Consider the following 13,998-nt stretch of genomic DNA (forward strand, 5'->3'; position numbering starts at 1 on the left):
GGGATAATGTCTTTTGCCATTTCTCACCGCATTTTGTTCCTGTATTTTCTTCCTTTCATTTCCTAGGACAAAATTTGGGTCTTCTTGTATTTAATTATCTCCCACCGTGAATGCATAAAGACTACTGTCATTGTTATTTACCGGTTTGAGGTAATTAAATAGGGGCAGCTGTCATACCCCAATTTTGTCCGGCCATTTGTGGTTTACCCATGAGATCTCTTTGTTTCAAAGGCCCATTTGCATAAGCGTGTTCATAATCTAAAATGTGGTTTGAATCTTTTTACGCTAATAATCCAAAATCTATTTTCTTATTAGTAAGTATTAAGAGCCATGTTATTATTTCTATGATAACTATTTATTAGTCCATTTACACATCCCAAATATTTATGCCAAGTTCTAAGTCTTTCATAGGTTCCTAAATTAAATTTGCATTTTTTTGAGTTAGAATGGTGTTGTTTTTAAATTAAGTCACTATATTTAAGATTCATGTGTTGAAGTTAGAATTGTGTGGTTTTTAAATTAAGTCACTATATTTGGTTTCTTTGTACCTAAGTTGAAAGTGTGTTGTTTTTAAAAAGTTGAAATTGTATTAACATGCCTCATTTTAAATTTTTGGTGATAGTTATATTTTGTTAAATAATAACATGCTAGAGGAAATTTCTGGTTGGATGTTCATGTGGCCCAAGTAGGTTGCCAATTGAAATAAGAGGACAAAGTTCAAAATGATTTAATTGATTAGCATAACTAGAAATATTGAGAAAAGTTTTGAATGCTTAAAAAGTAATTACATAGTTAAAATTTAATCCAATAATCCAAAATATACGGTTAACCTAAAAAACTAATTAATTACATCTTAATTTAATAAGAATGTTATTGCAATTTCAACAGATAGGAACGAATTCCCAAAAAAACCATTGGAACTGGTACACCCCAAACTTGCTTTCTTGAAGCTTCACGCAGCCACCTTCCATTCCATCAAAGTCACTTCAAGTTGTAACCTGCAGAGAGAAAAACAACTTAATTAAAAAGCCCTTTTCAGAAGCGCTTAAGGAACTGAAAGATAACTGATAAATCATTCGGTTCAAAACTTTATCCAGAAGACTAACATGAATATCCAAAAAAGCATTTCAACAACGATTTAAAACAGTAACAAATTTGCAAAAAACGCATCCCACATAATCTGGAGGAGAAAAGGCGTAACAGAAGAGAGTCTTTTTAAGGCTTAGAAAATTCATCATTAAAGGGCATCAGAAGTTAACAGCAAAAAAAACACAGCAGGATTTTCTTAAAAAAAACCCTAAAAATAAACAGAGGAAATATTCTCAAAAATCCCAGAGAGTAACCTAAACAAGTTTTGTTAAGAACACTTAACACATAATACTAAAAAAACCAGTAAATCGTAAGAAGAAATTAAAACAACTTTGCATCCATATAACCATCAGAAATAAGTTAGCAGAGAAAGAAGAAGGAAACGAGAAGAAAGATTGAGAAGAAAACTTATCTGAAACTGAGACGGGTTGCCGGCGACGGACTCGGATCAAAACACTCTTCTTCGCCTGAAATCGTCTTTCCACCTCCTTCGCCGTGGTAAGTAGAACGAATCCTCATTATTTTCCTTAAGTCGCCGCATGCAAAAGCCTTGATTTCGCGGTAAGGGTTTAGAGATCTAGAAGGTTTGAGCTTGGTTTAGGGAATTTTGGGTTCATATTCGACCTCAGAAGGTCGTGTTGAGTAAGCTAGGTGGTGTTTTGGGGTAGGGTGACCGGAGAAGAGCGGAGGCTCCGCCGTGAGCCGCCGCCTTCGGCCGTCTTCTCTGGGAGGAAAGAATTTTAGGGTTTGCAGAGAGAGACGCTCTATGCAGAGCGTTTTGTTTAAGGTTGGAAATTGAAGAGAGAGAATGGAAATTGAAAAATGATGATTTATTTTCCCTACTTTTGTTTTAAGATAACCGTGTTTGGTTTGGTGAGATGGCGGTGACAAGTGTCACCAACCCTGGACACTTGTCACCGTTCAAAGGATGAGTCTTCTGGGTCAACGTTTGACCAGACCCTTCCTGGGTTTTCCTTTGCTCTTAGGCCCATGTTCCTCGACTGTTCACACCCCCACAGTTTAGAATAGAATAATGTTTTGATTTACACTAAATTCTTTGATCATTAGAATAGAACAATGCTTTGATTTATTTATTTTATTTTTGAAATTATAATTATACTATTGTTAATATTATTTTATTTTATTTTCGAAATTATAATTATACTATTGTTAATATTATTTTATTTTATTTTCGAAATTATAATTATACTATTGTTAATATTATTTTATTTTATTTTCGAAATTATAATTATACTATTGTTAATATTATTTTATTTTATTTTCGAAATTATAATTATACTATTGTTAATATTATTTTATTTTATTTTCGAAATTATAATTATACTATTGTTAATATTATTTTATTTTATTTTCGAAATTATAATTATACTATTGTTAATATTTTTTATATATATATAGTAAATATCTAATTATATTACTATTATTATTATTAATTTTTAAAAGTAAATACACAATTATATGGTTGTTATCATTATTAATATTTAATTATTTGGTTATATTCATTTTTTTATTACTATTTATTATTTAATTAAAATAAAATAATTCGTTAAACATTCAATTAATTAATTGATTATAGAATCACAAGTGTCCTTCATAATTTAGATGTTTATTTATCTTGAGGAGTGTATGTGCATGATTATTTTTTTATCTATTTGTTTATATCGAACCTTGAGTGTACACGAAATGATATGTTATAATTGTGACAAAATCACGTCGCTTTCATCGACTTTAAAATAATCCGAGCCGATTTCAAAATAAATCACATACTTCTCGATTCAAAGTCGAGCTCATTTTCAAAACATCTCTGTAAGTCAATCGCTTGTAAAAGCATCGCCATCAACCTCACATGGCTTACTCTTAGACCTTCTTACAATGAGACCTATTCGGTTTTAATTAATCGATTAGATGGATTATTCACTAAATAAACTCAATTCATTCACAAAAATGCAAATTTTAAAACCTCGATCCGACATCGAAAGTTAAATTAAAATACTTAATCACATCTAAACAACACTTCATTTGAAAATGAAAAGGGGGATGGTTTTGAGTTTTCAACTCCTCTCCTCGATTATTTGAATACGAGTTTTCTTACTCGGTTAGTCAAATGGTCATCATTTCTAATCCATTTAAGTACAAACAAATCGAACCATTTTATAAATAAGAAACGAAAAGGGAGATGACTCTGAGTCTTCAATTTTTCTCCTCGATTATTTTGACACAAGTTCTCTTACTCGGTCAATCGAACAATTGTCATTTCTCCGCAAACATAATCAAACCACCTTCATAACAAATTATGCGAAAAGGGAGATGGTCTTCAGTCTTCGATTCCTCTCCTCAAATGCTTGGATATGAGTTGTTTTACTCAGTCATTCGAGTATTTGTTGTTCATACTAAAATACGTCAATCTTATACAACCTTATTTTCATAAATACTCAGATGAAACAGAGAGTGGTTTAGAGTCTTCTATTCCCTTTCTCGGTTATTAGGATACGAGTTGTCTTTGAAGGAGAATTGCGATCCAAAACGCAGCGGAAATTAAAATTTTCTCCTTTAGAGATCCTTACGAATGGTCATGATCAGTGATAGAATATTTACCTCTTGTGACGATTGAAACCTTTGGTGCAGATCTCTTGTGACGATCAAAATCTTTGATGCAGATCCACGGAGCGATCACGAACGTTGAACGATGACAACGTCTCTACTCAGTCCACACGAACGGAATCCTTCAATCTCAGTGCTAGCTGGTACGAATGAAGGCTTTGAGTGAGGGAGAGAGAGAGAGAGAGAGAAAACGAAAATAATGCAACCGCAATCAATGCTTCTGCACAAGGGTTCTATTTATAGAACCACTTGTGTGGGCTTCAAGCTAAAAGGCCCACTTAAGTGTATTTTGGCCCATATCTTATAATATGCCCAAAATCACTTAAGCTCATGGTACCTTACCATATTTCGTATTCTACTTAAGTACACTGTACCTTTACGATGTTCTACAATTCACTTAAGGGCACCGTACCTTACGGTGTTCCTTAGTTACTCTATCTCTCATCAATCCGTCCTTTGTGTGTGACCCTGTAGGTTTTCGCGGCATTGGCAATTATATTAAATCATGTATTTAACATAATAAACAGTGAGCGGTATCTAGCAACACATCACTGCTACCCAAGACACGAAAATGTCATGTGATCTGACAATTCCTTCTGTGATAATACTTATGTGTATAATTACCCTTATGCCCTTATGTCTATATTGAACACAAGGCATAGACCGTGTCATCCTTGTCCAGTTCAATATTGGGCCGATAGACATTTATCCTGTTATGCAGGATGGGAAAATTCCATCTAGGTCACTCATGTCCCTCAGCATGCTTCGTGGAGTACCCATCAACTGTCTTTATGGTTATCCAGTTACGGACAATGTTTGATCAGCAATAAAGCACTCGACTCTACATCTAGGGTCCATAGTGGTTTCAGGTCGAAGAGTGGTATACACCATTATCACCATGAGAATAACTTATAACACTTTGCATAACTTTCTATATAGTATTCTCATAGCGGGTCAATCCGGTATAAATATTACTCTTAATATTCATACCTATGTTTAAGACTTGATAACTCCTTATCCATGATCCATGAGATGTGATCATCAGTCTATATACATAATAGTCTTAATGCTTTAATGTCATCCCACTTCACAATAAAGCTCGACTACGGATACTTTAAGAATAATGTCCTTATGTTTAATGTGATCTCATGATTAAGTCATACTTGATACATTAAACAGACTAGCTATTCTAGGGACTTTATTAAACAAACGTAATAAAGAAAAAGCCTTTTATTATTAATAAATAATTCGATACAAGTACCAAAAGTATTGGCCTCTAGGGCTTACACCAACAGTCTTACTCGACTATCCGAGTAATCGTCATCCAACCAAAAATATCTCAACACATCAAACCTATCTTTTCTCTCCCTCGTGCGATCATAACCAATCAAACAAAACACCCAACATATTAATTCAACTTGTCACCCTCATGTGATCAAAACTCTTTTTAAAAAGAACACTATTTAATCCTTTCTGATGCGCACAACAAACTAATGCTTAAGCCTTCGCCGAGAGTAGACAAGCCAACGTTTAGCCTTTAGGATGCGATCTAAATAGTTTTTCATTTAAAAAACACTAACCAACCGTAGTTTCCCAAACTACGAATGCTCTGATTTCCTTATTTAAGGATACGTAGGCAGGAGATTGTTGTATCTTCGCGAGCACACTAATAAAAAAAACTCCCTTTTCCCTTTCTGAGGTTCTCATCAATTTCTATTTTTATAAACCAAAGATAACAAACAAACATAAATTAACACTCAAAACACACATTAGAGCTAAAAGGTTCCCGTTGAGTACAACGGACGTAAGGGGTGATAATACGTTCCCCTTACGTAATACACTCCCGAACCCGAATATGGTTGTAACGACCATTTTCCATTTCCTAAAGGTTTTATCGATATTTTCCTATCCTTTCATTAGGATAAATAAAGTTCGGTGGCGACTCTGTTCGAACAACATTTTTTCCGCGACCATCGCGAGGAATCGTATTTTTCGAGATGCGACAGATGGCGACTCTGCTGGGGACTAGCTCCAAGCAAAAGAGAGTTAAGCCTAATTTAGTTCAATTGATATATTATGTGTTAATTTTGTTTATTTGTTTATTATTTATTCTGTTGTCATAATTATTTATTGACTATGTCTTATTTGGGGTTCTATGGTTGGTGATACTTTGTGAGATAGGCTCTCCACCCGAGTCTGAGAAAAACCATAAGATTAAGTTGGTGGTTGTGTAGTGGGCGCCCACAAGGAGTCTTCCTTGTTGGGAAGAAACGAAGACCCCGACTAGAGGAGGTTCTCTTGAAATATTATTGCCCGACGAGTTTTCGTCACAACGATAATATTCTCAAGTTGGATCAATGACTCTAGGGACCTTTTAACCCATTATATATCCGGTGGTTATGTAGTATCTACCTGAAAAGTCCCAGACTTATTGGTTTAATACGAAAGCCCCAATCAGATGAGATCCCTTGGGCGTATTACTACCTTACAGTGGTATTCCCAACCTCGACCTATGACTCTGAGAACCTTATTAGAACCTTGGACTCGAGAGTTGTGTAGTATGGACCCACTAGGAGTTTTCCTCTTTGGGATCATACGAAGGCCTCACCCAAATGAGACTCTGTTTAGGGATGTTATTAGCATATGAGTTTTCATCATGACAATAACTTTCTTAAATATTGATTGATGACTTTGGGAACTTCTTACCTTTAGCATTCTACCAAAAGGGTTTTGTTTAGTAACCAAGAATACCCACTCGCATGACCTGTATATCAACCTACATGTGACACGCATAATATCATTCATAGCATAGCATTCATATTATTTTATTTCCAAGGAATCTGAGTATCATGAGTTGCAGGAATTCAAGAAGCATGGAATCAAGCAAAAGAAACATTTACTCTTTCAAATTCAAGGATCCCGATCTGAAGAACTTACGTAACCTGGTCTCTCAGATGCACCCTGTATGCAGAATCAACTTTGGAAAGAATTATGGCAATTTGCTCAGCATCCTCAATCAACAAGTGGACCATACAGCCTTGATCACTTTAGCCCAATTTTATGACTTACCTTTAAGATGCTTCACATTCCAAGACTTCCAGCTAGCACCAACGTTGGAAGAATTCGAGCGTCGTGTTAGGATTCCTATGAAGGACAAGTCACTATTTGAAGGGACAGATGAATCTTTGCCCCTCGAGGTCATTGCTAGTGCGCTTCACATGGATGAAAAGGAAGCAAAAGATAACTTAGAGACCAAAGGGAATACCAAAGGGTTTTCACTAAGTTTCCTTTTGGAAAGAGCTCATACCCTGTTGAAGGCAGAAAGTTGGGATGCTTGTTACTCTGCTATTGCATTGGCCATCTATGGCATCGTCTTGTTCCCGAATATGGATGGTTTCGTAGACATGACTGCCATTTGTGTCTTCCTTACTGGGAACCCAGTACCCACTTTGTTAGCCGATGTCTATTATCATATAAGTCATAGGTATACTAAGAAGAAGGGATTGATTGCTTGTTGTGCTCCTTTATTGTATTAGTGGTTTCTATAACATCTTCCGAAGACAGGTGCTTGGGTTGAACAAACAGATGTTAGTTGGCCTCAGAGATTGGGATCACTCCGATCTGAAGATCTCTCTTGGTACTCCAAAGAATATATCAACGTAGACATCATATTCAGTTGTGGAGATTTCCCAAATCTACCGCTTATTGGAACTCAAGGATGTGTGAATGCTAATCCAGTTCTATCTCTCAGACAACTCGGTTACCCAATGGAAGGCCCTCCAGAGGAAAATTCTTTGGAAGCTTTCTTGTTACTTGACTTTGGGGTTGAGAATCCTAGCTTATTCCAGCGAATCAAAGAAGCTTGGAAGAATATCAATCGAAAAGGGAAAGCTGAGTTAGGGAGAGCAAATGGGATTACAAAAGAACCATATTTTCAGTGGGTAAAGGAAAGGGTGCAGATAATTAAAATGCCATTTGTCATTCGGACACCTATACCTCTTCCCGAGCCTAAGCTCACCCATGTCCCTATCGAAGAAATGGAAGAACTCAAGACCACCATGGCAAAGCTAGAAAAAGAGAATGAAGAGCTGCAGACAAAACTCCAACAAACCATCAATGAGAAAAATAATATGAAGTGGAAGCTTGAGAGAAAAGAGGCACAACTTCAAGCACATGTGGAAAAGTTCAACAAGGAGGAACATAAGAGAAAGAAGATCAAAGTGGGATTAGAACAAGCTGATCATTGTTTGGATACTCTTAAGGGTCAACTACGACAAGCTCAGAAAGAATGTCAAGACAATGAGCGTTGGTGGCATCTAGCCACAAAGGAAAACAAGATGATAAGGGATACACTTGGGGCTCAGATAAAAGAACTCACCAATTATGTTCGTCATGCAAAAGCTGAAGTAGATCAGGAGCGCCGACTCAAGAAAATAGCCATTGAAGCTTCTAGGGTGTCACCCATGATATGGGAAGAGAAGTGTCGAGAAGTAAGAGATGTCAGGGAGTCTATAAGCTATTGGAAGAACCAGCTAGAGTCATTACGCCAAGACAACTCCATATGGTTGAAAGAGCGAGACTATGTGATTGAAGATTATGAATCCTTTAAGAAGACCATAGACTTCTTACAAGGAGATAAGGATAAGTTTCGTGCAAAACTCGATCGACTAGTAGGATTCTGTAATTGGGCAGCTAAAAAATTGCCATGGAGGTTGAGAGACACAGTCGAAGAGTTGAAAGAAGATAGCACTCCATTATGCATTACACTTCATGAAAATCAAAAAAACTTACCCAACCTTTTTACCCTTTATCCAGCCACACTGACTAATCAACACCGGTACGAGACGCGAAGCAAATACAAGATGACATTAGAGCAAGTTGGGGCCAACCAAGTTACCATGAGGACAAACATCAATACGATCCAGGAGAAGATGGGCCAGCTGTTGGAGACAATGCTTGCGATCGCTCAGAGAGAGAGGAGCGAGGAGGAAGAAGCTAGGGCAAGAAGGAATGATGGCACACCAGGTCCGAATCCCCAAGACGAAAGTTACGTCCCCACCAAGAAGAGATTGATTCAGATACCAGTAGGAGACAAAGGAGATGGAGGCCGTGCAGAACCTTCTGATACGTCTACTCATCATGGATCCGAAATTGGAGATGACCAGTATGATGCATTCTATATGCCTGATCAACCAAAGCCTAAGATACTTTCAGATCCTGCTGCAGATAGGCTCCGTGCCCTGGAAAAGAAAATCAAAGCCATAGAAGGAAACAACATCTTCGGTGCTTCTGCCATGAACATGTGTTGGGTATCGAATTTAGTCATCCCGGCTAAATTTAAAACTCTTGATTTCGAGAAATACAAAGGATAGACTTGTCCAAGAAGCCATCTGGTAATGTACTTCAGGAAAATGGCTGCTCATACCGAAAATGACAAACTACTTGTACACTATTTCCAAGACAGTTTGAGTGGAGCATCTCTGAGATGGTATATGAGTTTAGAACAGGGGAGAATTCAAAGTTGGGAGGATTTGGCTGACGCATTTCCCCGTAAGTACAAATACAACTTAGATATGGCACCCGACTGTAACACCTCAAAATTTGCCCTCCTCTCTTGGGACTAGCTTAGCATATTGCATCTCATTTTTAGGACTTTAGGCATTACATCTTTGCATATCATGTGAAATAAGCAAGTCATCCTCCTAGGTCTTTCTCAGAAGATAGAGAGGTTAAAAGATTCAAGCTTGAGGGTCTCATGAATTGATCACTAATCATCTGGGGTTTGTGCTTCAATTAGGGTTTTTGGTTCCTCAAGGAGGTTGAGTATTATCTTGGTTGAAATGGTACATCATCATCATCATCATGATTCATTATTTCTGATCAGGTTCCTTGGGATTAGGGTTTTGACCTCTGGTCAACCCTAATCAGTTGCATTATACCAGTCAGGGTTTTTCAAGGAGATGGGGTCTTTATTGAAATAGGGATCATCATGTGATTTTTTTGAGCTTGTATAAGCTAGGGTTTCATTTTGGAGTTATTTCATCAAGTGGTTGAGGCTCAAAATCATCTGTGCATGGCCAAGTCATCTATCAACTACAAAAGTCAACTGCCAAGTCAACTGTTAGATTTGGAGGTGGGAAGTGAGTAGAAATACTTCATTCATGTTCAAACAAGTCTCATTTGACATTTCAAACATCAACTTTGAAGAATTTGAGGTCCAGTCAAAACTTGCCAAAAATGGAAAGGTTTTCAACTCAAGATTACATCATCAAGAAAGCTTCAAATTAAATTTTGTTGAACATGAAAGTTGTAGATCTTTCTCTCCCATTTCCAAAAAGTCCAAGATCATCAATTTCTCATGTGTGGTTAAGAAGATATGATCAAAACTTTACAAAGTATGCATTGGACTTCAAATGGACATAACTTCTCAACCAAAGCTCCAATTTGAGTGGCTCTTTTTGCACTTTGATCCTTGTAACATGTATTTTCCAAGAATGGAATCATTTGGCATGAAATCTCATTTTCATGGCATTGGTTCATTCATGAAGATTTTGGGAAGAAAATGCATAACTTCATTTTGGTTAAACATATGCATGCCAAATCAATTCCAACATATGCATGGAATATTTTTGAGTCATTTTAAGCCTTGAACATGCACTGTTCACGTGCATGGGGTGCATGGAGCATGGAAATCCATTTTTTGCATTCACACCACAAAGTCCTTAATCACACTTGCATTTTGCCTAATCCTTCCCTAAACATGATTAGCATGGACTATAAAGCCTTAAACCATAACTGTTTTTCACAATTACCAATTCTAGATCTAGAATCACAAAAATCTCAAAATCTTCTCTCACTTTTTTCTCCAAAATTCTTCAAACACAAGCACTTTTTCTTGATTCATTCATCATCATGGAGCATATTTGAGAGCATTTGCACGTGGAAACAGAGGAAATTGTTGCTATTTTGTTCATGTTCAAGGTGTGAAGCTTCCATGGCAAGTGAAGATTGAGCAAGCTTCGTGTACATTCAAGCATCCATTTCATCATCATTCACTATAAGAAGCATATTGGAGCAGGATTGAAGCATTACCAAGCCTAGAAACACGTGAATCCAGTTGCTGCTCATCAAGAGGTCACTTTTTCGACCTCCTTAATTCTCAAAATTGTTGTGATATTCTTGTAGTTCATTGTATGCTGAGTAATCTGAGCTTTGAATCGAGTAAAAAAATGCTATATCCATGAAGATCCATGTGATTTAAGTTTTGATATGAATATTTGATTCCTTCGATCCGTGTTCATCTTGATGTTTTAGCATGAATTATTCATTGATCCTTGTTGTTTGATGCATGGCAAGTTGTTTGGTATGAGTTTTGTGAATTTCTGGAACAGTTCATTGGATCTGGAAATTTCCAGATGAAGATATTCATCGTGTTCATAGTGTTCATAGTGTGTCCAGGTTTCCTGCGAATTTTCTTGCAAAACGCATTGGCTTTCCTGCGAATTCATCCACGAGTTCATGTTGTTACCTGCGGATTTTTTTGAATGCATGTTGGCGCGCGTTAGGGTTAAGTGATGAAACGCAATCGTTTTTGGCTTTGGCGCGTTTGAGTTTGAATTTGCACACGGCTCGAATCCTGCTGAGCGCATTTTACCATTTGCCTTGTATTTTTTACCATTTCTTCATATTTCATGCCATGCTTCATGTTCTTGATTTTAATTTTTCATGAACTTCCAAAATTCACATCAATTTGAAAATTCATCCAAAATTTATGAGGTTTTTTGCATCATGATCCTGATTCTGTCTACTATTTTTTTAATCATTTTTCCATAAATTGTGCTTGGCCTGGAAATTATTTTGTCTAAGGAGTTTGAACATGTGTCCATCCTTGACATTGCCTTGCTATATCATTTGTGAAATGCTTGATTCTTGACCAATGCTCATGAAATTTTGCATGCTATAACTAGATTCATTGCTGGACATTTTGGTGTTGATTTGGTATTTTTATCATGTGCCATTGCTGTTTTATGAATGTGCTAAGTTAGGTGTGACAATTTGTGTCACACCTTGTGATGTTCAACTTGATTGATGAGTTTGCCATGCCAAATGATATCCAATTGCCTTGATTTTTTGTATGATGCATGCTATAGATGTTGTGAATGAGCATGAGTTTTGTTGGAATTTTTGGGATCATTTCTGATTTAATTGAGATTTTTCATTCTGGTTGGTCACATTTGAGCTTTTAAATTGCCTTGAACTTCATTTGATTTGTGAAATGCTGGTCTTTGATCCAATGCTCCTGAATTTTTGCACACTATTTCTAGACATGTTGAGTGTTGTTTTGGCTTTGGTTTTAGGTTTTTATCAATTACCATCTCTGTTTTATGCCTATGCTAATTTGGTGTGACAACTGGTGTCACACATGTGCTTGTTGTGCTTGCCTTGACTTATGCTATGTGATTGCCATGCCTAATGATGTCCAATGCTCCTAATTTTTTGTGTGGTGACCATGTTGCATGTCCTGTTTACTCATGAATTTGGCCAAGATTATTTGAATCATTTTTGATTTAATGTGCATTTATTGCTTCTGATGTCACAATGTGGTCACAATTTGCATACCTTGCCATGTTTGATTCATGAAATGCTTTTGGTTAATGATATTGATATGGGACCTTTTGAGTTACGTTCTTGATTGGATAAGGTTGATTCATGTTAAAATTCAAGTTCTGTTTTGGATTTTTGATTCATCTTTGACCCTAGGCTTTGACCTAGTGGTCTGGACTCACTGTTTGGATTGTGGATTTCAGGTTAAGAAGCACATTGCCATGATTGGAGTTGCTCACTCATTTGAGTTGATTAGTTGGTTGATGTTGGCTAACATTGTGTGTTTTTGTAGGTTGAGGGTAACTCATTTGAGTTGGCCTTTTGGCTTACACATTGTGTACATTGGGATTGATTGTTGCTTATTGACTGTTGTTTGGTTGTCTGAACTTTGTACTGATTTGTTTGATGTTTCCACAGGTACATAAGTTGCTTAAGTTCATTTGAACTTGCTTTTGCTTGGTTGCTTAACCACTTAGGTATAACCTCTCTTCTTCATGTAGTCTGGAAGACCTGTCCTGTTATGTGGGCAGACACCTGTCTGAAGCCCTCCTTAAGAGGCAATGCTTGTGAATGTTTAAATTTGTGCCAAGCAGGAAAAGTCCTCTTATGAGGCAATTGGAAGATAAAAGAGATGTGTAATCCATCTCCTGCTACTCAGTGTGTCATTCACTTTGCTCACACACCTTGTGTTGATGCATTGTGGATATTAACCCAAGATCTTTGTTGTGTCAGTCATCTGTGGAGAAGAGTTCCTACATTCTGAACTCCCACATCTTCTATTCTGAGTCAAGCTCTCCCAGGCCAGGGATAAGAGCTGTGAGGTCTTATCCTCACTTCCCATTTCATCTGCTTCACCCTAACTCTCAATGTTAGGGTTAAGAGCTAACTACACCCGATTCCAGTTGGCTTGTGTTCCACAGCCTAACCTTGTATGAGCCCAATTGATTGCATATAGTGTGTGTGATTGTTTATTGTGCTTGTGTTGTTTGACTGTGCTGTTTAGGATAGCTTGCTCCCTGTGCAAGTTAGATAGAAACCTCAACCTAGGACCATTGTGGATTGCATGATAACTATTAGGCTCGAGTCAGGCTCCCTTCTAGTTTGTCATTTCCCAGTCTCTGGTTAGGTTAGAAGTTCTTCCCCTGTAAAGGGGAACTACGTCGCCCTGATCCTCATACCAGATGAGGTACGTAGGCAGGAGATGAGTTGATCTCTCCGGGCGCCCTTTTTCTTTCGCAACCCTTTGTGTGTGTTGGAGTCTGACGTAAGTCCAGCGATTGGCAATTGGTTTCCTGTGTGTGTTTGTTGGTTCGGAGTCTGATGTAAGTCCAGCGATTGGCATTCGGTTTCCATGTTTGCCTGTTTGTGTGGAGTCTGACGTAAGTCCAGCGATTGGCTGTCGGTTTCCTGTTTGTGTTTTGTTTGGCGTGCGTTAGCCGAGCTACGAGTGCTCTGATTCTTCTCCGGTTAGAGAAGATACGTATGCGTAGGATGCGACATCCTAGCGAGCACGTTTCCCCCTGTCCCGAACTACGTCGACTCTGATGTCTGTGCCTGACAGACTACGTAGGCCCAGGATGCGATATCCTGCCGAGTCCTGTTTCTCTTGTCTTTCTGTGTGTTCCTTCCAGCCTTGGGGGCAGTTTGTGATCAGTTTCTAGCAACCTTATCCTTTCTTTTGTG

Source organism: Lathyrus oleraceus, chromosome 3 (assembly GCF_024323335.1).
Source record: "Lathyrus oleraceus cultivar Zhongwan6 chromosome 3, CAAS_Psat_ZW6_1.0, whole genome shotgun sequence".
NCBI classification, from domain to species: domain Eukaryota; kingdom Viridiplantae; phylum Streptophyta; class Magnoliopsida; order Fabales; family Fabaceae; genus Lathyrus; species Lathyrus oleraceus.